General features: G+C 43.0%; 1 protein-coding gene and 1 pseudogene across 2 annotated transcripts in view; both read left to right on the top strand.

Annotated features, from left to right (window-relative positions):
* The window catches only part of Sdk1 (sidekick cell adhesion molecule 1), a 986485-nt gene that overhangs the window by 86298 nt on the left and 877731 nt on the right, over nucleotides 1–22456 (top strand). The gene's annotated exons all lie outside the window — the stretch shown is intronic.
* On the top strand, nucleotides 1260–12377 carry LOC134481268 (glyceraldehyde-3-phosphate dehydrogenase-like; annotated as a pseudogene).

Here is a 22456-nt window from a genome sequence, read left to right as displayed (position 1 = left end):
CAGGGGATCTGAGCTCAGGCCCTCATGCTTGCATGGCAAGTGCTTTGTCACCGAAACATCTCCTCAGCCCTAGACTCCCATTTGGAAGGTTCAGTCTGGCATGAAGTCTTACAACTCACTGACCCTCTGGAAACTAGGATATGTTTATGTCTCCTGCTCAATGATTGGTGGTTGGCAGCCCAACTCAGGCAAGTTTAACTCACTGTTTCAGGGAGTTGGGTTATCTAAGGAAAAAAAAAAAAACGGAAGAAATTATAATTAGATAATTAAAAACTCACCGATCCGGCAAAAAAAGAGAGCAATCGGATTGTACGTCCTTTCTAAAAGGCACATTCAAAAGGAAATTACTCAAAGGCTTAAATGAAAGACATTGATAAACACAAGCAAAGAGAATGTAATAGCTCAATTGTAAGACAAACCATTAAAATAGGACACAAATTATAAAGATGAAAGATGTAAGCTGCAATTATGACATAACGTGAATTTCTTTCTATGGGTAAGTTACATCACAGTGCACATTCATTATTGCAAATGAAAGAAGAGGAGGAGTGAGACATTTACATATTTTTGGACACATTAAATTAGACAGTAGCAAAATAATAGAGGCTGTAAGTCTCCTGATAATTTTAGGGTGTCCTAAGGGGTAGGCATACACTGAGATCAGTACCTTGCCAACAGACAAAACTTAATCTTTAGAACTACATTGAATACTTTTCCTCCATACAATATATTCTAAACCATAGTCTATAGTCTATACTGAAAGTAATATAAATATATCCCCTAACAGCAATAAAATTTGAAAAACACTGATTATGAAAAATCGAAAGCAAAATCCAGATTCTCTGACCACCTCTCAAGCCGTCTTCTCAGAAATTCTTGAGTCGGGTTATGAATCCCATGGGATATGATCAGAACCACTCATTAGAAGAACATAGTATAATTAGATTCTAAACAAAAAGAACCACCATAACAAGATAAAGCATTACAGCTCAGGCATTAGAAAAAAAAGGAAAGTTCATGGGAAATTATTAAAGATACAGAAACATGTACAAAACAGTAATAGGGATAAATCTCAATGTATTTTTTTGGGGAGAAAATGGCCAGGAGTCCAGGTAAGGTTTGTAGGTAACTTAATACAGACGTGTGTGCGCGCACACACACACACACACACACACACACACACACACACACACACACAGAGAGAGAGAGAGAGAGAGAGAGAGAGAGAGAGAGAGAGAGAGAGAGAGAGGTGGGGAGGGAGGGAGGTGGGAAGGGAGGGGAAGGGGGGAGAGGGAGGAGAGGGAAAGGGAGATTGAACATTAGGAATGAAAAGGAGGAAATTAAGCAAACAAAGATACAATTTATGTGCTTATATATTTATCAGTTTGAGACAAAGGAAAATGAATAGTTTTCTAGGAAAAAAATGGTCCAAGCTCAGTACAGAAGGAAAATAGGCTAACAATATTAGAAGAGAGCAGGAAGGATAATAAGTAGGCCCATGACTCCTTACAACATATACCTGGGTGTCATTGGTGAATGAAAATCACATGTAAGCCACTTAAATTGTTCCTAATGGAGAAATGAACAGTTTTAGTTTGGATTTAATTTCTCAAGCCCTTATGAAGTTGGTTTTCTTCCCAGCATCCATTACCCCTTGCTTTCATTCTTACAGTGCTTCTTGCTTTTGTCAGGCATCTGCTCCCTCCTCAGCTCTAGTAGGCAAGGGTGGTGGTGGTTAGTTGGGGAAGAGTCTGATCTTGAGAATTTAAGAGTAAATTAATGAGAAATGAATTGTCCTCACACCACTCATTGTCAAGACTAGTCACTGGGAAAGAAATAGTGTTTTCAGCAAATGATACCAGGAGGAATGAACTTCTACATGGAAAAACATGAGTCGGGATCCCTGTCATATAACACAGATGAAAATCACCCCCAGCTGTTATCACAGACCTAGGACTAAAAGCTGAAATAACAGAAGTAGAAGAAAGTCTAGGGTCAGGCAACGGCTGTCTCAGATCTGATATGGAAAATACAAGTGGCAACAGGAATACTTGATAAAAGGAACTTAACACCAAACAGCTTTGGGAAAGTCTGTTTATCTTTACACTGGTTAGTTGTGAGAATGACAGCTCTTCTGAGGACTTGAAGATCCAGGCTAGAGCTAGGCCCTGTGTTCCTGACACTGGGCTTGGAGCTAAAGAACCTGGAAATTGCTTTACCTCAGGATTTGCTCCCAAGAAAGGCAGTGTCTTCATTGTGGCATCTAGAGTCTTTGTCACTTGCCCTCAGTGCATTGTGAGTGATACACGCTGACATATGGAGCTGGCTCAGAAGACGGTGCACAATTCAGAATGACATGCATTATAGGCTGCTCGGCAGAGATGTAATCGCACGAAGGAGATAGATTTTTGTTTCAAAATCTACTGTGTTCCATGATTTAATGTTTAAAAAATATTTTTGTTATGTTCCTAACTTAAAATAGATTTTAATAACAAGACACAGGAAAAAGAAGGCATAAGGCTTTCGATGTCAAAACTTAAATTTTAGAAACTAGAATCTAGTGATTGATTTATGAAAGTATGACCAAATAGGAATTATTCTATTCCCTCAGTGTTAAGAATGATTGCTTGGCATTAAAGAATTTCATAAAATTTAAATTATGAACAAGCCAATGGAGGAAAACCCATAAGGTCTCAAAAGATGGTAGAGTTACTTCATCAAATTTAATATCTTTTCTTAAAACAAAACCTCTCAGTAATAAGAATAGAAGGATTGAAGAATATTTTCCATCTTAATATAGTCAGTGATATGTCTTAAATTAATCAAAGCTTTTTAAAAACAATGAAACTCTAGAAACATTTAAAATTCCCAAGTAAGATGTCATCACAAGTTTTTTTGGTTGGGGGGGGGGAAGCATGATACATTGTTATTTGATGGAAAATAACTGATAAATGTAATTGGTGAAGAAGCAAAATCAGTGTATGAAATATGATTGGAAAAACTAAATCAGACTATAGAAGCAATAAAGTGCTCAAACCCCTGTATATTTTACACATTCTAAAACAACCATTTTTAATTAACAACTGAAAACACCTTTCACAATCGAAAACATCCAAATAAATACGATTTCTATAAGAAGCATCCATGTGAAGAAGTGTGGTGCTCTGCTGTGGATGAATTACCCTCCCCCATCGAAGGCACAGAGACCATCATGGTAGAGTGGGTGGAAAGAGTGAAAGAGCTGGTGGGTAAAGAAGACTTGTGAAATGCTGACTTCGGGACATGACATGGCTGTTATACACACTGACTGATTCCTAGCAACTGTGGTTATGGGTACAATATCACAACAGCAAGCCAGCCAAAATTCCGGTATGGTGGTGGAGATACTATTGATAATAAATGGTTATTGAGGGAGGGACAATCGTTCTTCTTACAGGACATGGCTACTAGTAGGTTGTCCAAGCCTCAGTGGATGGCCCTACTCTCATATGCATGTGAGCAGCATGAACTGGACTCCGGGTGGATTGTTAATCGATAAATCACCAACAACAATTGGAGGACAGGAACTTGGGAGGGAAATGGGGTGGAGCCTTCTAAGTGGAGGTGGAGGGAGGACATATGGATGGATGGAGTTAAAATACATTGTATAAATAGATGCAATTTTCAAAGAAATTAAAAACAGTATACAAGTAAAACCTTTAAAGAACTTGATACTATGAATTAGTGAAGTAGTATATGAGATCTGATTGGAAAACCAAAAGTAGACAAACTGTAGAAGTAATTAAGGCATTTGTTACATATTTTGTAGTTCTTACACAGACCAAAACAACCATGTTTATTCAATAACAGAAATCCCCCTTTGTTATCACAAGCCCTAAATAGAAACAGGTTTTAGTTTATTTTTTATTATCTTTAACCTTCTCTTTATAGTCCAGTCACTATCCCCCTCCTAGTCCTTGCTCCAACAGTTCCTCATCCCATTCCTCCTTCCCCCTGTCTCCAAGAGGATGTCTCCACCCCCACCCCACCCTACCGTTCCAGGACCCTGGGGTCTCAAGTCTCTTGAGGTTTAGGTGCATCTTCTCTCACTGAGGCCAGACACAGTAGTCCTCTGCTGTACATGTGTCAGGGCTTCATACCAGCTAATGTATGCTTCCTGATTGGTGGTTCAGTGTCTGAGAGATCTCAGGGGTCTGGGTTAGTTGAGACTGCTGGTCTTCCTATGGGGTTGCCCTCCTCAACTTCTTCCAGCCTTTCCCTAATTCAACCACAGGGGTCCCCGACTTCAGCCCAATGGTTGGGTGTAAGTATCTGCTTCTATCTCAGTCAGCTGCTTGTTGGGCCTCTTGGAGGGCAGCCGTGCTAGGCTCCTGTCTGTAAGTACACCATAGCATCAGTAATGGTGTCAGTCCTTGGAGCCTCCCTTGAGCTGGATCCCTATTTGGGCTGTCGCTGGACCTCCTTTCCCTCAGGCTCTTCTCTATTTTTTGTCCTTGCAGTTTTTTCAGACAGGAACAATTCTGGGCCAGAGTTTTTAACTGTGGGATGGCAACCCCATCCCTCCACTTGATGCGCTGTCTTTCCACTGGAGGTGGAACAGGTTTTATGAGACGCATACATGGTTTGTAGTGCAGACCTATGTGTGCCATGGCTCAACTCTAACATATCATTCGGATCTTAGATTACCCTCTTGACAGAGCCCTTTTCTGACTATTCAGAATCAACTTACTCCTTTTGTTGTAATGCCTTCTGAAACCTTGTGCTCTTCTTTTGTAGTGTTTTTATGCAATTCTGTGTTTTTAAAAATGTACTTTATTATTGTACATGTATGTGAGTATGGGTCTATGTATGCCAAGGCCCATCATGTGTGGAGGTCAGAACAACTCTGAGGAGTCGATTTTCTCCCACCTTGTGTAAGTCTGGATATGGAACACAGGTGTCTAGCCTCAGACCGCAAGTACCATGTGTGCCCAAAGATCTCATTGGCCTGCTACTAATTGTTTTGTCTTGTTTATAGTAGCCTGTCACTTGTGTGTGTGTGTGTGTGTGTGTGTGTGAGTGTGTGTGTGAGTGTGTGTGAGTGTGTGTGTGAGTGTGTGAGTGTGTGTGTGTGTGAGTGTGTGTGTGTGTGTGTGTGTGTGTGTGTGTGTGTGTTTAGTCCAGAAGTCAACTTGGGATTTTATCCTCAGAAATGTTGGCTGTCCACTTACTTTGAAATGGTCTCTTGCTTCCCTGTAACTTCCCAGATAGGCTTTCTGGGCAGTAAGCCCCAGGGATCCTTGTATTTCTGTCTCCCCAGATCCACAATTACAAACTTATGGTACTGTGCTCAAAGATTTTTATGTGGGTGCTGAGAGTTGAACTCAGGTCCTTTTACTTACAAGACAAGCACTTTGCAAAGTTCTTTTCCCAGCCCAGGACTGTATCTCAGTTTACCAATGTATGTGTAAGTGTGCTTGTATGTGACACAAAGTAGACATTCAACAAAAAAAAATTTAGTGAACCTTTAAATTATACATAATTAGGCATTTTGCATAGTGTAATGTAGCATGCTGCACCAGCATTTTTCTTACATAACACGATTACAGTCTGTCAGAGAATTCAATAGTCAATAACAGGTTACAGTTAATTGGGAGCTCATTTGCATGAGTACTTGAATTTTTTTTCAAAATGAAAATCAAGAGTGTGATGAACACAGACTTGCTTTTATACCCCACAAACTATTGATAAAGGTGTAATTATAAAATAAGTTTAATATTGGCTCAGGAAAAGGCAGCAAATGAAAAAATAAAACTATCTATAACCCCAAATATATTTGAGAGGTTAGTATATGTTAAATATATTTAATTTAACATCAGAGGAAATGTGGTGTGATACCAAGCCTCTCGGGTGGCTGACCCTGATCATCCTGCTGTGTTCTCATCTTCATATATATGCTTCTTACACTGGCTCTGATAACTAGTATGATGCCACGAAAATGATGGTGTGCGACTTCCATGATTAGCTTATAAAACACACTGCAATTTTTGTCTGTGTTCTCTTGGATTATTTGCTCTGGGAGAAGCCAGCTACCATCTTGAGAACATTCATCCACCCTTGAGGGAGGTCTCCATGCAGAGGAAATCAAATTGATCAACAGTAACTGTCTACTTGGCTGGCTGGGTGAATACGGTGTTGGAAGTGTATCCTCCAGTCACAGTGAAGCCTTCCGATTGTTTTGGTCAGCAAGACATCAGCCAGACATTACCTGGCATGAGATACAGCCAAACTAGAACAACAGAACTAAGCTACACTCGGATTCTCAACAAGTAGATTCAGTGGAGAGTGTTTACTATTCATTAAAGCTATTACACTTTAGAATAACTCCTTTCATATCATTAAGTACCTGGTCAAATTGATTGACTAATATAGACAGCTAGAGATTGAGCATAAAACATTGGTTACTTTCTTTTGTCTTTACATCCAAAACCATGTAATGGAAAGGCTCAGTGGGAAAGGGTGCTGGCCATCAAGCCAACAACTTGATCTTATTCCTTGGACCCACATGACTGGAAGCAAAGAACCAACGCTTGCCATTTGTCTCCTTACTTCCACATGAGTTCTCTCTTTCTCTCTCTCTCTCTCTCTCTCTCTCTCTCTCTCTCTCTCGCTCTTTCTCTCTCTCTCGCTCTGTCTCTTGCTCTTTCTCTCTCTCGCTCTCTCTTGCTTTCTCTCTCTCTCGCTCTCTCTCTCGCTCTGTCTCTCTCTCTCTCGCTCTCTCTCTTGCTCTTTCTCTCTCGCTCTCTCTCTTGCTTTCTCTCTCTCGCTCTGTCTCTCGCGCTCTCTCTCTTGCTCTTTCTCTCTCTCGCTCTCTCTCTTGCTTTCTCTCTCTCGCTCTCTCTTGCTCTTTCTCTCTCTTGCTCTCTCTCTTGCTCTCTCTCTCACTCTCTCTCTCACTCTTTCTCTCTCTCTCACTCTTTCACTCTTTCTCTCTCGCTCTCTCTCACTTTCTCTCTTGCTCTCTCTCTTGCTCTCTCTCACTCTCTCTCTTGCTCTTTCTCTCTCTCTTACTCTCGCTCGCTCTCTTGCTCTCTCTCTCTTGCTCTCTCCCTCGCTCTTTCTCTCTCTCTTGCTCCCTCTCTTGCTCTCTCTTGCTCTTTTACTCTCTCTCTTGCTCTTTTTCTCTCTGTCATAAGCATAATAAATATATAAATAAATGTAAGAAAAGTTTTGAAAATCCCAAATGAATGAAAATTTTGAATGTAAACCTAGAAGCATTTATGGGAACTAAATAATAATAATGATTTTTATAATTTAAAAATTTATTCTCTGACAGTATCATATATATGCATTATATAAATATACAATTACCTTGATTATTTTTTCCCCAACTTCCACCCCTGTTTCTACTGATCTTCCCCAACACAGCCTCCTCTACTTCTCTATAAACTGCTGAATTCAGTTAGTGGTTTCCACACATACATGAGTATAAGGCCATCCACTGGACCATTGGCAACCTGCTAGTTGCCATATCCCTGAAGAAAAATGACTTCCCCCTCTCCTAGAAGCCATTAGCTAAAGGTGGGTCCTCATGAAGCCCAATCCTCACCCACACTGCAATGTGGACTGGCTTAACTGTATGTAGGAATTGTGCAGATAACCACAACTGCTGTGAATTAAAGAATGCAACATCTGTGCCACATCTAGAGGACATTTCAGTGCACTTTTCCTCATCCTCTGGGTCTTGATTCTCTTTATCTTCTTTTCTGCCAGGTTCCCTGAGCCTTTTGATACACATATGTGTATCATATGTATCATATACATATATACACATAAACATAGTGACACACTTCCTCCAACAGGGCCACACCTATTCCATCAAGGTCACACCTCCTTATGGTGCCACTTCCTATGGGCCCAGCATTCAAACAGAGGAATGTATGGAGTCCATACCTATTCAAACTACCACATCTAGCTTATTTAAACTCTGATTTTTCACCAACATATTATTTAGCTAGTCTTGTCTGCACTGTTTATTGCTTCCAAAGTTCTCTTGTATACTGTGAGAATGTGAGGATGTCTTTTAGGCCACAGTAAGTCTTGCTTATTCCCAAAGTCCTTCGTATTTGTGTCTTGCCTATTTTCTGTCCTCTAGGCATTTACAAGATATGTGATTTCCTCAAAATCTGTAGTCTCCTTTATGTGTTTAACCTGTACTGTATAAAACCAAAAGACAGTATCTTAGACCAGGGTTGTAGCTCATTTGGTAGTGTTCTTGCTTCGTGGGCATGAAGCTCTGGCTTCTGTTAACAGCTCTGCATGAACTAGGCAGGGTAAGCCATATCCGTAATCCCAGGATTAGAAGCCCAAAGCAGGAGGATCAGAAGTTTCAGATCAGCCTTGACTGTATAGTGACTTGAGGCCAGCCTGGGCTACCTGTGTCCCTATCTCAAAACAAGGCATCATTACTTAACTATATTAGTTAGGAGTCTTTGTGATTAATAACAATGAAGAAAATAATTTTCTCTGTTATATTTACAGAGGCTAAGGAGTCTCCTCCATTTACAAGGTTAAAAAACAGGCAGAAATCTAGATTTGCGTGTTCCCCGAAGGGCAACAGAACATACCTTCTAGGACTGAAGCTCTGACCGCGCTGCTCCACCTGTATCCTCTCATGCAAAGGTCGTGCCAGCACAAATGGGAAGACACATATTGCCAAGCAGCCCAGCATCCTTTGACCTGCGTGTGCTTTCTCTCATCCCTTTCTCTGCTCCCTTCTCTGTTGTCTCTGTTGTCCTAAGGAAATTTCTCTTGGATCCTCCACATGGATTCCACTGTGCTGCTTGCCCCCAGCAGCGTTTGTTTGTTTGTTTCTTGCAGATTTTTATTCTGGTCATTTTCTTAACTTCCATGCTGTTGATTCTTTGCGTTGACTCTTTCAGCCCTGCTTTCAAAAGTCATAGTTTGGCATTTGCTTTGCCCCTACTTTCCCGAGCATTCTGCCCTAGAAGGGTATTAAAGTTCTTGCCATCTCTCTGAGGCTACTAAGTCGATTTTTTTTTTTTAAAGAAAAGCCTATTTTTTCTCCTTTTAGATACAGAATCCTGTTTCTTCCAGGGCTCCTGGTATGTGTTCATCTTGTTCTTTGTCTCTTATTTTTATTTCGGATCTTCTCCAAGATCTGATGATCCTGGGTTGACTTCACTTTTATGAATGGAGGCCTGGCTTCGTTAACACTGGTAGCTGCCCCATGTTTCTGACTGAGTCATGTGTATTTCCCCGATGTGGGGAAGTGGGAGGGGTTAGGACCAGCCCTGTGTACAGCTTGGGGCATGGGAGTTTGGCAAATATCCCTGTAGGGTGCAGAGTGGGTGGGGAGCCATCCTGCCAGCTGGATTTCCTCTACATTGCCAAGGCAAGAAGACCTGGCTTTGTTTTCGGGGCACTAGTCTCATTCACAGCAGAGCTGCTCTGGTCCCTGCTGCTGTTAGCACTTGTGATTTGCCTCTCTGTGTACCCTCTGAACCCTCTGATATGCCATCACTCTGGTAAATGCTTTGTACTCTCCCTGCCTTGCTGAAGGCATGGGATTGCTTGTTACTAGCCCAGCTGTCCTAACTGGGATTTCCAGCCCACATGCTACTGAGCTGCTTATCCCTCTGCAGTGTTTCAGGTCCGTGGTTCTCTCCAGTGCCTTGGGAACAGCTCTGGGCCAGCATTAGGGGCCTCCCCGTTTGTGCCTCACAGCTCAAAGTTCTTTCTTAGGCTTTGGCCTTTGTGTGTTCTCTGCCCCGTATGCCGTCTAGAAAACATATGGTCGTCTCTGCTCCTCCCTGTTCCAGAGACAGCCACATCTTCTCATGCAGTGCCAGCCTCGTCTCATAGACAAGATGGTGAAGGTTGGTATGAACAGATTTGGCCATATTGGGCACCTGGTTACCAGGGCTGCCTTCTGCTCTGCATCTGGTAAAGTGGACATTGTTGCCATCAACGACCCCTTCATTGACCTCAACTACATGGTCTACATGTTCCAGTATGACTCTACCCATGGCAAGTTCAACGGCACAGTCAAGGCTGAGAATGGGAAGCTTGTCATCAATGGGAAGCCTGTCACCATCTTCCAGGAGCGAGATCTCGCTAACATCAAATGGGGTGACGCTGGTGCTGAGTATGTCATGGAGTCTACTGGTGTCTTCACCACCATGGAGAAAGGCTCACTTGAAGGGTGGGGCCAAAAGGGTCATCATCTCCGCCCCTTTGGCCGATGCCCCCATATTTGTGATGGGTGTGAACCACAAGAAATATGACAACTTCCTCAAGATTGTCAGCAATGCATCCTGCACCACCAACTGCATAGCCCCCCTGGCCAAGGTCATCCATGACAACTTTGGCATCGTGGAAGGGCTCATGACCACAGTCCTTGCCATCACTGCCACTCAGAAGACTGTGGATAGTCCCTCTGGAAAACTGTGGCGTGATGGTCATGGGGCAGCCCAGAACATCATCACTGCATCCACTAGTGCTGCCAAGGTTGTGGGCAAAGTCATTTCAGAGCTGAACGGGAAGCTCACTGGCATGGCCTTCCATGTTCCTACCCCCAATGTATCCGTTGTGGATCTGACATGCCGCCTGGAGAAACATGCCAAGTATGATGACATCAAGAAGGTGGTAAAGCAGGCATCCGAGGGCCCACTAAATGGCATCCTGGGGTACACTGAGGGCCAGGTTGTCTCCTGCGACTTCAACAGCAACTCCTACTCTTCCACCTTTGATGCTGGGGCTGGCATTGCTCTCAATGACAACTTTGTAAAGCTCATGTCCTGGTATGACAATGAATATGGCTACAGCAACAGGGTGGTGGACCTCCTGGCCTACATGGCCTCCAAGGAGTAAGAAACCCTGGACCACCCACCCCAGCCCAGCAAGGACACTGAGAGCAAGAGAGAGGCCCTCAGTTGCTGAGGAGTCCCCATCCCACCTCAGGCCCCAACACTGAACATCTCCCTCACAATTCCATCCCAGACCCCATAATAACAGGAGGGGCCTAGGGAGCCTTCTCTCTTCAATACCATCAATAAAGTTCGCTGCATCCAGGGGTTGGGGATTTAGCTCAGTGGTAGAGCGCTTGCCTAGGAAGCGCAAGGCCCTGAGTTCGGTCCCCAGCTCCGAAAAAAAAAAAAAAAAAAAAAAAGAACCAAAGTTCGCTGCATCCCCCCCCCCCCCCCCCGCCAACAACAAAAAAGGAAAACATATGATCTCCTTCTGGCACTTTTCTGTCTTCTGGAATTCTTTAATTTCCTGGGGAAACAAATGTCTGCCCTGAGTTGATATGGAAGCGTGGGTAGGACGGAGTCACTGAATGCTTGGTTGCCCGATTCTTTCCGTGGTGGCTGTGTTCCCTTTGTGAGCCTTTCTGGGTCTGTTCACAGTTAATTTAGTCCCCTACATTCGCTGTTTCCTTGTGTTGAGAGTGTGTGCGGTGTGCATGAGGAATCACTCAAGTCAGTTGGTTTCCAGTGTGGGCCTCCAGCTTCCAAGAGCATCCATTACCCAGTGTCTTCTGGTTGTTTAGACCGGTGTCTTTCCTTCATGCCATTTCTTTCCCCCGAGAGTTTGGTGCTGGGTATGTTTCTGTTCCTGTTTTCAGGGATCTAGCGCCAAGTGCACTTCCTCAGCTGTGTAAGACTTTCTTGTCACCTGGTGGCAAACCCAGGAGCTCAACCTCAGGTGACTGGATGGGGCCGAGCCTTCACTTCACTGTCTTCCCGGCAGAGGGGTCTGCTGCCTGCCCCTTTCAGAACTTGCTGTCAGGAAGCTGCTCTGGGCCTGACTTCCCACCCTTTCCCCTTGGCTGTCTGAGCCAGCCCGAGCGAGGGATGAGGCCTCCAGCCTCTGGCTAATTACTTGGCCAGTCTTCCTCCAGCTCCGTCTAGGCTGTGCTGCACTGATAATGGGATTATTCTTAGCTGCTGCTGGAGAGACTTTGCAGCTGACACAGGCTCCGTCTAGTTCTTCAGATTTACCATCATGATTCCTTTCGGTCTCGGAAGTTTCCAGAAATCCACTCAGCTATTCCACAAGTGCTTATTGTGAAGGGCGATGGGCTGGGTATTAGGAAATACGGGTCTGAAAAGAAAAGAGCGGACACCTGTGGAGGGGAGGAGACAGGCTTTAAAACAGTTAACTCACGTACTCCAAGCACATGTCCTGTGAGGCCCAGAAGACATCACCCCAGGGTTATCATAGAAGTTGGCCTAGGGGGTTGGGGATTTGGCTCAGTGGTAGAGCGCTTGCCTAGCAAGCGCAAGGCCCTGGGTTCGGTCCCCAGCTCCGGAAAAAAAGAAAAGAAAAAAAAAAAGCAGTTGGCCTAGAACAAGTGAGAATTGATTGAATTAGAATGGAAAAGAAAGAATGACCTAGTGATGAGGACTAGGGAGAAGAGAGCTTACAGACGGAGAGGGACACTCCTGGTGGTCCTCTTCCCTGGATTTGTTTTCATTTTGAGTGCCTTCAATATAAAGGAACTTGAGAAGGAGAAAAAGTCATGAGCCATCCTGGACCAGGAAACCTCAACAAACAGTGACTTGAAGAACAATGTATACCATGGTAAATACATGAAGCATGAAGCCTGACATATCATGGGGCCGGGGATGTGATCCGATTGGCAAAGTGTTGGCTTGCCCAGAGCACGGATTCTCAACTTTCCTAATGCCAACCGTTTAAGTCAGCTCCTCATGAGGTGCTGACTCCCAAACATAAAGTTACTTTGTTGCCATGTCATAACTGAAATTCGGCTACTGTTGTGAATCCTAATGTAAATATTTGTGTTTTCTGATGGTCTTGTGGGATCTCTGTGAAAGGGTCATTTGACCCCTCCATATACATTCATCATGACCCCATGTTGAGAACCACTGGCCCAGCATGTATGAATTGTAGGGTTCTGTCAGTAGCACATCCATAATCCCAGCACTATAGGACATAGAGACAGTGGGGTTAGAAGGAAGGTCAGGGCCGCCGGCAGGAAGTGGGTGAGAGGGAGCATCCATAGATGTGGTCCTTTGGAGGAGTTTGACATGAGGGGAGTGAAGGGCAGGGAGTGATATGTGGGCGCAGAGCCTTGATTCCGTCCATTCAGTGGCACTAACTTTTACCCTTAGGTGGAAATTAATTTTAAAAGCTTAGTTGACAGATTTGTACGCTGCCACTGCTACAGCTTGTTCAAAGAACAGCTGAAACAATCCTTCGTCTTATCTGTAGCACGGGGGATTTATAATGAGCAAGCAGTACGACGACGATCTTGATCAGATCAAACGCTGAAGCATCTGCCCTGTGTCCCTTATCCAGGAAGACATTGTTACCACATCTTCAAGGTGGTAAAACCTAGACTCAGATCAGGTGAACTATGTGTCTCAAATCACCACACTAGATAGAGCTGTGAGTCTTAGAGCTGACACTAGGGCTTACCCCACATCTCCGACTCCAGAGGATCAGGGTTTGATTCAGTCATAGGAAACTGGGGGTTTTATAGGCGAAAAATAATAAAAGGTTGACAGTTTCATCGGGTCCGCCCCAATGTATCTCCTCTGCTAAATCGCTAACAATGTCAGTGCCCCGTCTGCTAACTCTGCCAGGCCGGGTGCCAGGCTTGTCATTCCTGTGCTCCACTGAAACCATTGGGAATACCTGGAATCTTAATTACACTGAGCTTGAAAACCGCCCTACTTAGGTGAATACTTGAGTAACATAGCTGTTTTACTTTAAAACAACATGTTTTGGTTATTATATTACTTTTTCCCGACTGTGCTGACACGATTGCATTTTGGGAGAATTGCTAGGTATATTGGCAAAGCCTATAGAAGAGTACACATATTGCAAATTTCATTTCTCACAATACGATTTTTAAAAAAAAAAAAATTCTGCATGGCATGGGATCCACTGAGAACGGTCTCCCAAGGGAGTGCTGTGGGCAGCTTCAGCTCAGCACTTTTCCTTCTTAACTGTGTTTGTTGACCTCTGATCAGCCTCATCCTCTCAGCTCTGCAGCGTGTACACGGACCAAGGAAAGAACGCCCTCCCAAAGCCTTGCTTTATTTCTAAGTGCAAGAACCTGCAGACATCAGCCAGTATTAATTAGGAGTAAATCACATCGAGTGTGCAAGTGTAAGCAAGCCGTGAGATATTAGAATGAATAGTGAAACCTATTATTTTGTATGCTAACTGAAAATAACAAAGAAAAATGAAGTCATCCCATGTAACTTTGGTAATGAAATACTGTTATTTCAGTACCTTCTTAAAAATTATGAACTTTGAGAAAGGGTGATTTTTTTTTTAAAAACCATGGAAAATATGTTTTTAATGAAGGTAAGATGTGGGCTGAGGAGAGAGAGATGGCTCAGCCATTAAAAGCTAGGCTCACAACCAAAATGAAGACTAGGTCTTTAGTGTGGAATTTGGCAATTTGCAGTTATTCTGAGGGGTCTTGTGTGGGTCAGAACTCAGGCCTCTTTGGCTTCGGTATAATCAGTTAGTATCGTGTGTACATTTGACATACCTGGTAGTTGGAAACATGAGTCTGATTGTAATGTTTCTCATGTTGAGGACCTGATCTTAAACACTGTGGTCTTGTTGTTTTCGTGTAACTTTTAGTTCAGGTACAATAATTCTCTTAAAAGGCATGGGCAATTAATTATGTGACCGCAAAAAATAATTTCGCCTAAGTTAATTGCACAAATTATTGTAGCCCTAAAAGGTTAATGACTGTCAAACATCTTTGATGCATAGAGCCCATTAAATGCCACTGTCATCTGAATAATGTAAATGAGCAGACCCGTCCTTCCTGGACAAATGAGTTTCATTCAAAGGACAACAGTAAACAGTGCCTTGCTGTGTATTAGAGGAAGCTGTTCAGGCTCCTCTGCAGAGAACTCAAATAATTCAGTCTCGAGGGTAGTAATTGAGTATTACATTTCAAAATATAAGCCTTCAGAACCTCTCAGATTTCAAAAGGTATATAGAAATTTTAAGTTACTAACTATTCACACTCTGTAGGGTTAATATTTTTATAGGGACTTTGCTTAGGCCCTAAAGAATTAGGTACTACCATACACAGGGGACTTTTTCTTTCTTTTTTTTTTAACTCGATATTATCCCAAGAGCTAGGAAAGCCCTGGGGATTTCTGAAATGGAAATTCTTTTACAGCTATCAGGAGAGTAAAGATTTTAATATTATTTTTGAGTTTGTTATCTGCTAAAGCTTCAATTTTTATGATATAATTCTTAAAACTTATCTTTGTAATCTTACTCTTTGTGCATGATATATAGTCTAAAGTATGTTTGTGTGTACATGTTTGTGTATGTGTGCGGAATGCATCTGTGGGTAAGAGTGTACATGTGTGAGTGTGTGTAGACTTGACAACTACCTTGAATCTCATTCCCTCAGGCCTCTGCCTTTTTCGAGGGAGAACGTCTCATTATCCTGGGCTCCCCCTTGGCCGGGGTTTCTCAGTGGCCCCAGGGACTCACCTCCCGGATGAGCCCAGCTTTTTAAACCTGGGATTTGGAGATTGAAGTGAACGCTTTGTGCTGTACGGCATTTGCTTTGCCAGCCAAGCTGTCTTCCCAGCTTGGCCCATTTGTATTTTCAGCAACAATGTATCCTGCAAGATTTCAAAACCCCTAATTCCTTTAAGTGACGCTTTGCCAAAAAGGATTCTTTTGGTTCAAGGAAGTTTGGGAAGACTGCTTGCCATATCCTTTCTTAGAAAAGTCATGATATATATTTATGTATTAAAAGGTTTGTGAAATTCTGGGACAAATACGTAACTTTACCACCATCCAAAAAAATGTTTTATAAGTTTATTTAGATTGAAATGCTCACTCTTGTTCTGTACAACAGTTTTGAACACCTTAAGACTCCAGTGAGTTCATGTTCTGTGTGAATGCTTTTGGATACCATCTATGTTAGTGAATCTTGTTCTCCAACCCTCCAACGTGGCAGCCATGATTATTTGCTACAGATGTTTCTGCACGTGCATATACACACAGCTTTGTGGATAAGTGCACACATTGTGAGCTTAGGAACACATGCAGGCTTACACACACGGGTGTTTGCTTTTTAACTTTTACTTTGATACCTACAATATATAGCAGACAGTGGAATCAGAAAATAGGACCAAGTCAGTGAGTGAGAAAAACAATACCATATACTTGGCTTCCCTATCGCTACCTTCAAGATGCAAGCCACCCGCTATCCTTGATGATTGGCCCACAGTCCTGGCATCTCCACTGCTACTGGCTGCACCTTTTCCAAGAGCCTGGCCTGCTCCCTCACAGAGTGTCAAGCCTCAATTGCTCTCCATTACCCCTTCATGTCTTCAAAACCAGTGCCACATGGGACACTCAAACACATTGTCCTACTGGGCTGCCATAGCTTCTGTGTGCTGACCCTGAGAGAAGACTCTCATTGGCTGCATTTGAATGATGCTGGTCTCTTAATTACAGCTGGGTTCTCATTCCCAGCAAACCATCATCAGTTGTCCCAGTAAAGCAAGGGAGCAAAGGTTGACTTTACTGATGCTGACTCTTCTGCTCGAGATGACCAGCATCCTTGAAATACAGTCTTATGAGAGTCTTTCCTCAGGGTCAGCACACAGACGCTGTGGTCCAGAGTGGGCCAAGAATACATTGCAGGCTGGCGACCATCAAGGACATCAGCAGATGGAGTGGAGTTAATATGAGCTCGTGAGACAACTGCCATTTATATAAGCTGTGTTGTGGACATCAGAGCCAGAGAAGTCAAGCTGCCCAACCCTTTGGAGCCCAGAAAATCATGAGTCCCAGACATTAGACACTGAACTATTCACGTACGCAATTGTAGTTTTGGTTTGATTTGCTGTGATTGTAATCGTGCCCTGCTTCTTCCCCCTTGGAATAAGAAACATTGAACATGTTTTGAAAAATTTATTTTATCAGATTCCACAGTAGAGAGATTGGATTTTGTTAAAGACTTTATGAAAACATTGAAATTTTAAAGAGAGTGGACTTTTAAATAATGAATTTTAAAAGATTATGGGACTTCCAAAGATATCTATGTTTTATATTGTGATGTTAATGTTAGCATGAGATTTTGGGGGTGAATGAGGAAGAAAAGGATAGTGATATCTTTATGTGCTGAAATGACAAGGAGTCAATTGTGGTTTTGTTCATTTCATGTAAGTTAGAGTCATATAGGAAGAAGAAATGTCAGTTGAAGAATTGCTTCTATCAGATTAGCCCATAAGCAAGTTTGTTGGGGTATACACACACACACACACACACACACACACACACACACACACACACACACACACACACACACACACACGAATGATTGATATGTGAGAAGCCAGCTCATTGTGGGCAGTGCCACTCTGGGCAGGGGATGATAGGTATCTGAAAGCAGAGAGAAGCCAGTGACAACATTTCTTCATGGCTTCTGTTTCAGTTCCTGCCTCCAGATTCCTGCCTTTAGTTCCTGCCCTGGCTTCCCTAGGGTTTGTAACCAAGGAGTTATAAGTTATAAGTTTTATCACAGCCATAGAAATCTAATTAGGAAACACTCTAACCGTGGACAGAAAGAATATACTTTTATTATTATTGAATAATAATAAATCGAATGTCTCTGTGGTTTGAACACTTCCAGCCTTTTCCAAATGAACTCCCTAAGGGCAGCTTTATGCTCTAGCCTCAGACCCTCTGTAAAGATTGGCCCTTCTGTCTAGACTGATTTTCTATACATAGTGACTTACTTGTTCCTTTTTGTCCTCATAGCCCACCCACCTATTACATAGAAGCTTCCTGGGTGCTGAGTACCCCCTTGTATCTTCAGTCCTTTAGAGTGCTATATTGTGGTATGGTTTTGTCGGTGGTGATGGTGATTTTTTTCTTATCCTTTTTTCTTTTTACAATTCTTATGGCTATATACTTGGAGAAGATGGAGGAAGAAAGAGAGAGGGAAGGAGAGAGAAAGAGATGAGGGGAGCAGAAAATTGTATTCTGTGGAGGTTATTAAGGATTCAGTAGTAATTTTGAAACAAATTTTGCAACAAATTTTTACTTTTTGTATCCACTATTTTAGAACTAATGGAGCTGCCAGATACCCAGGTTACTCAATAATGATACTTCTAGAGTATCAATCATAAAATTTTTTATCAGAATACATGGGGATTCTTTTTTTCTGTATGAAATGCTTTGCATCCTACACGAGGAAAGCTGTGTTTTAAGAAAATTGAGTGTTTTGTCAGCTAGAATATGCTTTGACTTTATTAGTTTTCAGACTTAAGTAATAATCTGAGAACATTCTAGAGCTAAGCAGAGGTGTGCAGAGTTTTCTGTTTATTCTTAGGTTGTTCCTAAGGTTTAGTTGTTTTTCGTGTTCAATGCTGAAACGTGTCCCCCTTCCTCTGGAAGTTAGGTGAGTTTCCAGAAACATTTCCCCTCTGCAGCTGTACCTAGTCTATCTGTGGACTGTTTCCAAGGGTGCTCTGAGGGTGTGGTGTTTAAATAAATACATCATGAATTCAGACACTCTGACTTGGGCCTCCCAGCATGCCCTCCTCAGTTAGTTACACAGGACTAGTGCCTTTTGCATTGGGTGCCATGTCTGATGTGCTGACACATTATTTGGAGAGTAACCCCCTCTAGGCACATGCCTTCTTTTCTAGGCTATATCCACCGCAAGCTGAGATCTCCCACGCTTGATTTCAGGCTGTTTATGTTTTCAGTCTGAGCACCTTTGTTTGGGTGCATGAGTATGGGTAGCGTAGACACTGACCACTGTTAACAGTATCCCTACCCGACCTTTCCTCAGATGACGCCTAGAACTCCTCATCTCCTCAGCATACGTACATAGCTCAGAGGCTGCCTGCCGATTCCCATCCTCCCGAGCCCACCTTCACGGTGATGATTTCTTTTCTGAAGCTTTGTCTGTTTCTTGGCCCCTGGCACAGGACTCTGTAGACTGTTCCCTAGTTGGATTTTAATGGAATCCAGCAACTCCCAGCTTCACAGAAGAGCCCTGTATGCCAGCCACTGTGGCGTTCTGAAACCTGTAGTCAGATCTCCATGTTTTGAAGATCAATGTCCATTTTTATCTCATTTTCATGTTTGCTGAAGTGTGTCATTGCCGGGGAGGTGTGGAGATGGGTGGCGGTGATTATATATGAGCACAGATGGAATTGCTTTCATGCATCTATGCTGAAAATGGTTCAAGTTGTGGTGTTAATGTTTGCCACAATTAAAAAGCTGAAAATTATATTGCTTAATGAAATACTTGATAAAGTTTAATCAGTTTTTAGCATATGCCCACACCATTCTGGCCATTTTACAGAGCAGAGTTCACCTTGTTTTTCCAATAATGTTATGAAGTTGTTAGCATTGCAGTAAACCATTTACACACGAAGAACCCCTGCTACGCAGAAAGTGTATAACATTTTTTATTGTCACCTGGATACTATATGGGTCAGCTGCTGGGATAAGTAAACTTGATTGTTGAAAAATTCTAAAAAGGATTGTTTTTAAAGCTCCTCTAAATTGTGTGTGTGTGTGTGTGTGTGTGTGTGTGTGTGTGTGTGTGTGTATGAATGCCAAGTATGTGCATGTACCAGAAAAGGGTATAGCTGGAATTATAGACATTAGTGACCTGCTTCCTGTGGGTGCTGGGAGCTGAATGAGCTCAGGTCCTTTGCAAGAACAGCAAGTGCTTTTGTCTACTCCCGCCATCTTGCCAGCACCAAGAACTGACATCTTAAACGAAAGCCTTAGGACAAGAAAGTAGATGCCTAAAAGAATTGGGGCAAGAAGAGCATTCTGAGTGGCCGTAGAAGGGTTAGTAGCTGTGCACTCCGGTACCTGCTGGGATCCCTGGTATCTGTGTGCATGCTGCCTTCACTGGGAAGAGGGCTGCAGATCATCTCTGGAGGATGAGAACATGTGGAGGCCTCCTGGATTGTCTGGATGGACTTTAAGTGCACTGCACCAGTCTTTAAAAGATCAATAGGCATGAGGCAACTGTGGCCAAGAAGGGCACTTGAGGAAAGCAGTCAGAGACACTGCTGCAGATCTACCTTTGTAGACAGCTGCAGCAAGGGGCCTCCAGCCAAGGAATCCAGGGAGTGCCACTCTGGCAGCATCTGGGTGCAGCCTCTTGACACTAATGCTTTGGACCTCTGGCCTCCAGGACAGGAAGAAAATGGATTTCTCTTGTGTTAAGGCATACTCTCCTGGTAATTTGTTATCGCTGCAAAAGGAAGAGAGTATGGTCCCTGGAAGTGGGAAGCACGTTTTAGGGATAATAGATCCCTAAAATGTGTAGATATAATCAGTAGGTAAAAGCTAGGGCAACTCTGAGGTTGAGGGGGAAGCAACCAGGTAGCCTTGAGCAGATTGCTGGTATAATGTGGATATTAAAGGCTCTATATGGGCTCAGAGGGGAAGGAGTGACGTGTCAGGGAAGTGCAGGAGCATGGACTTATTGGGCAGAGGTAGAAAGCTTGCCCTAGTTCCCTGTACATTGTATGCAGAGTAGAGCTTGTCACCATACCCTTGCATTTTTACCCAGGAAGATTTCCAAGGAAGGTACGGACACCATTATTAATTTTTCTTGCTGCTTTTTGTGACATAGAGAAGACATTATAGTATATCTATAGATTGCAGCTTCAGGTTGATTTATCCGAATGCTGCTGTGCCCTTTCAGTCCGTTTGCCCTGGATGGCTAGCTAGTGGAGAGTCACGTTTCCTAATACGGCCAGATAATATGGCACATATGAGAATTGGAGATTCCTCATCAACCTGGTACATATTTACCACTGACTGTGACAAATACAGTTGTCTCCATCATCCAAACCATAGATAAGGATTATGGAGCCAAGTATGGCAGGATACACCTCTCATTACAGTACTCAGGAGGCACAGGGAGGCATATCTCTGTGAGTTGGAGGCCAGTATGGTTTACATGGTGTGTACTAGCTAGGGCTCGGACTTAGACCACATTTCAACAAAATAAAACACCACGATAAGAACAGTTTTAAAGAGAATTGTGTATTTTCTTCTTTTTCAAACTTTATTTGGGATGATCTTCTCTATGTGGGATTGGAGAGCATCCCCTCTTGGCCCCTCAAAGGTTGTGGCTACCCAAGGCTCATGAATACAGCTGTATTTGGATGTAGGGTCTTTGAAGACAGTCTCCAGTTGAGATGAAGTCATGTAAAACCAGAATCGGATCAGAGCAATGACTCTAGTCCTTACGGATGAGGCAGGGTAAGCCACACAGACACATAGGGAGTATGGCTTGTGAAAATGGAGCCAACTGGAGTGACAGTGCTATAAGCCTTAGAATTCGAGGGCTTGTCTGCATCTGCCAAGGAGGTGGTGTCTTGATCTTGGCCTTTTCTCTTCCAGGTCTGTGAGAGAATATCCTTTGCCAAAATCCACGTGGTTTATGGCATTTTTAGAGCAACCACATGGTCCTAATACATCTCTTGACAAGGGAAAATTAAATAAGGCACTCTAATGGTTTAAAAACCCAAATAAAAGACTTCTCTCCTATAAAATCTGGGTCTGCTCTGGCTGTTTTACAGAACTAGAGTTCTGCAAGTTTCACTGAGGAATCGTAGCTCTTTAAGTAATTCCCCAACCTTTTGTACCAGGTCAGGTTTAGAATGGAGTTAAAAGGGCTTGGATATTGAATCAGATTTAATATCCCACTGAGAAAGGACAAGGAAGACCTGGAAGGAAGGTTGTATGGAGTGGCTCGTGTCTTCTGCAGTTTGCTGCCTTTGTGTAATACTTTCCCTGGGCTGGCAGGGAAATAAAAGGTAGACACTGTGCAAGCTAACTCTTCAGGACATCTGCCTGTCATTCTTTTCCTCTGACCTGTCAGCCACACATGGCCCTTGCTACATTGTTGGGGCTGAGGACAGCACTGTACGGGCAAACTACTCTTCTTTAGAATAGACTCATCCCTGAAAATTTTGTTTTCAATTAAAGCCTTAAATGAAATGAATTATTTTACCATTTCTTTTTCTGTAGTAGAGTAAAATATTTCTTTTTTTTTGGTTGAGGATTATTTTTATTGATTATTTTATTTATTTACATGTCAAATGTTATCCTCCTTTCCAGTCTCCCCTCCCTCAAACTCCCTATCCCAAATCATACCAAGTTGAACTTGTTACCCCCCTTTGCCTCTAAGAGAGTACTCCCCCATTCACCTACCTACTCCCACCTCACCCCGTAGCATCCCTCTTCATCAGGGCAACAAGCCTCCACAGGACTCAGAGATTCCCCTCTCACTGATGCCAGATGAGGCAATCCTCAGCTACATATGTAGGGAGAGCCGTGGACCCACCCATATATACTCTTTCGTGGTTTAGTCCCTAGGAGCTCTGAGGGGTTTGGGGGATATTGTTGTTCTTCCTATGGGGTTGCAATTCTCTTCAGCTCC

This window comes from Rattus norvegicus, chromosome 12 (assembly GCF_036323735.1).
Source record: "Rattus norvegicus strain BN/NHsdMcwi chromosome 12, GRCr8, whole genome shotgun sequence".
In the NCBI taxonomy this organism is placed as follows: Eukaryota; Metazoa; Chordata; class Mammalia; order Rodentia; family Muridae; genus Rattus; species Rattus norvegicus.
The sequence above is the reverse complement of the archived record's forward strand: the minus strand, read 5'-3'. Positions and strand labels throughout refer to the sequence as shown.